At 39.2% G+C, this 3,647-nt stretch overlaps 1 protein-coding gene across 2 annotated transcripts in view; it reads left to right on the top strand.

Annotated features, from left to right (window-relative positions):
* Window positions 1-3,647, top strand: part of LOC106870924 (heparan sulfate glucosamine 3-O-sulfotransferase 1) — a 29,826-nt gene that overhangs the window by 620 nt on the left and 25,559 nt on the right. The window lies entirely within an intron of this gene.

The following is a 3,647-nucleotide window of genomic DNA, read 5'->3' on the forward strand; positions in this document are numbered from 1 at the left end:
ACAGAGTCCCATCAGTCTTGACCAGTCGTGAAAAGTAAGACCCCTTTCAGCTGGTTAGGACCCAGAACAGCTGTGAAATTAAGTATTATTTCAGCTGCTAATAGATTCGGGCCTAATGTAAAATGTAGACCCTTTTTCCAGCTGGATATGAACCCAGCCCAGATGAAAAGCGTAAGCTCATTTCAAACTGCTCATAAAGTATTCTAATAATTCTACCCTAAATAAATATAGTTTACGTATGAGTTACGGATGTGTGTGTGTGTATATATATATGTGTGTGTGTGTGTGTGTGTGTGTGTGTGTGTGTATGTGTGTGTGAGAGAGAGAGAGTTGATGTGTTGGACATTCTAACAACGATAGCATTGCAATAGTCGTTCACTGTATTTTCAGTTGATCAATCGATTTAAATTGACCCATGAACGCACCTAAAATGTATATCTAAAACAGTTGTAAATCTATAATGCACGAATAAATGCATGAAGTCTATAATTGATGACTTTTATACACACACACGCGCGCATAGAGGCCTGTTTACATATACATAAATATTCATAAAAGTCTAATAAATGCATATACACTGATATTGTCATTGATATGTACGTGTGTGTGTGTGTGTGTAATGGGTGGAGGCATAGGTGAGTGGTTACGAATTCGTTTCGCATCCTGGAGTCCAGAGTTCGACCTCACTGCGTGGCATCTTGGGTAAGTGTCTTCTACCATAGCCTCGGGTCGCCAAATCCTTGTATGAAACTGAGTAGACTGAAGTTGTTCGAAAGACTATCAGATGGACTGGATCTGTAATATGTTACAAAGTTCATCCTTCCCTTGTTACACTGTTGATGCTTGAGAATTAGGTCAAGAGTACAGGTGTCTCTGGAATACTCGGCCACCTAGACGCTAATTCAATTGACAGGTAATTCAGCTGATCGAGCTCTTGTGACGAAACCAGCAGGAGAGTTCATCACATATGTCTGTATGCGCATGTGTGTGTGTATGTGTGTGTGTGTGTGTGTGTGTGTGTGTGTGTGTGTGTGTGAGTGCAGGTAGTGCTCACACGCGCACGCACACATATATTCATATTGATACAGACATACGTACTCACACGCACATATATATATTCGTATTGATAAACTCGCACACATATATATATAATGCACACATATACATACGTATATATGAATATATATATATCTCCCACTTGGTTTTAATATGTTGCCACATTTGTAATATGTCTTTTTTCTACATTTTTTCGTGCAGCTGAAGATTGCTCTTCATATTGCATTTAAGGTAATGCTCACATTACTTAAATAAATTGAAGTAGCATGAAACGTGCGTACTGCAATCACTTTTGAAATCCGTGTTGCTTATTATTTGATTTTAATCACCCATCCTTTTGGGATGTGAAATTCGGGTGCCTTCGCATAAGTACCATATTCAAGCCTTGAATCTATATCTAAACCGTCTATATATATATATATAGAGAGAGAGAGAGAGAGAGAGACAGAGAGAGAGAGACAGAGATACATATATATAAACGCATGTATGTACAGATAGATAGATAGATAGATAGATAGAGAACGACATACAAAGAAAGAAAGAAAGAAAGAAAGAAAGAAAGAAAGAAAGAAAGAAAGAAACTGAACCGAAAGGCACAATACCACAAACTGACCAAGGGTTTCATTCCGGGGAAAGGGGATCATCCCAGTTGTTGGTGTGAGGCAGAGTGGACCTTCCAATTCACACAATCAATATGACTCTACAATGAACCTGCATTGAGTTTTTTTTTTGCCTCAGAGGCAGTGGTACGTAGTACAACCTATCCACTACTATATATGAGTGTGTATATGTATACTTACGTATGTATATGTATGAATATATTTGTGTATGTGCATATAAATGCGTGTATAGATATTTGTAAAAGATTAACTCTTCAATACTAGATAACAACACAAATAACGGGATAAAAGGACTGAAGTAGCTTTTCGTCTCTTTTCCTTTGGAAAATTTGAAGATTTTTTTTTATTTTTATATTGGTTATGACAACGAGGTTTCCAGTTGGTTCGATCGACGGAACAGCCTGCTCTTGAAATTAACAAGCAAGTGGCTGAGCCCTTCTTGGACACGAGTACACTTAACGTAGTTCTCAGGGAGATTCAGCGTGACACAGAATGTGACAAAGCTGGCCCTCTGAAATACAGGTACAACTCATTTTTGCTTGCAAAGTGGACAGGAGCAACGTGAAATAAAGTGTCTTGCTCAAGGACACAACACACCGTCGGGAATCGGGCTCGAGCCTTACGATCGTGAGTTTAATACCTTAATCACTAAGCCACGCGCCTTCATTTTATGTCAATATATAAATAACTAAACGATATTGCCATTACTTCTCTTTTCTTTTTTACTTGTTGCAGTCATTTGACTGCGGCCATGCTGGAGCACCGCCTTTAGTCGAACAAATCGACCCCAGGACTTATACTTTGTAAGCCTAGTACTTATTCTATCGGTCTCTTTTGCCGAACCGCTAAGTTACGGGGACGTAAACACAACAGCATCGGTTGTCAAGCGATGGTGGGGGGACAAACACAGACACACACACACATATATATATATATATATATATATACATATATACGACGGGCTTCTTTCAGTTTCCGTCTACCAAATCCACTCACAAGGCATTGGTCGGCCCGAGGCTATAGTAGAAAACACTTGCCCAAGGTGCCGCGCAGTGGGACTGAACCCAGAACCATGTGGTTGATAAGCAGGTAAGCAAGCTACTTACCACACAGCCACTCCTGCGCCTTCTGTTGTGTTTTGTTTTATGCTAGTTATAAAATACTATTCGAAAGGCGTTAGAGAATCGAAAGGAAAAATGCTCGGTATATGTTCCGTCTCTTAACATTCTGAATTCAAATCCCATCGAGATTAAATTTGCATTTCATCCCTCCGTATATGGATAGAAATAGAGTGCCAGTCTAGTACTAAGCCCCTCCCCTCAAGTTTGCTGGCCATGTGAATAAATAAGAAATTATCATTAAAACATTTCTCTCTATACTACCATAAAACTTTTATTCCTATTTTTGATTGTGTGTGTATGTGCGTGTTTGCGTGCGCGCACGAGAGCGTGTGTGTGCGCGTGCGTGCGCGTGCGTGGTGTCTGTACGTGCCCCTTAAAACGCACGCTCGCGCGGATACACATATGCATTAAGTGGTGCACGCCAGCTCAAGAACCCAAATAAGAATTAAATATATTTTGTTTGAATTTACTTCGAAATCAACATATAAAATGTCACTTAGTAAATGAAATTTAAACCACCCAAAATATAATCCAAGATATAAGAAAGAACTAACAATAAAACAACCATGTTGTTTCTTTGACTCCCCTGCCCTTTGTCAAATATGTCGGATATACGATAGGCAAGCTTTACTTAAAGAAACTATTTCTTCAAAACAACTGCAAACATGAAAACGCCACATCAACAGTCGTTTACACCATACACCCTTCTTCTTTTTATCTTTCACCATTCTGTTCAATTATATTCTTTCCTCCCTCCGTTTTTGATTTCCATTCTAAACATTTCCATGACTTTTAAGCTCTCTCTCTCTCTCTCTCTCTCTCTCTCTCTCTCTCTCTCTCTCTCTCTCTC

The sequence above is a fragment of the Octopus bimaculoides genome, chromosome 3 (genome assembly GCF_001194135.2).
Source record: "Octopus bimaculoides isolate UCB-OBI-ISO-001 chromosome 3, ASM119413v2, whole genome shotgun sequence".
Lineage (NCBI taxonomy): Eukaryota > Metazoa > Mollusca > Cephalopoda > Octopoda > Octopodidae > Octopus > Octopus bimaculoides.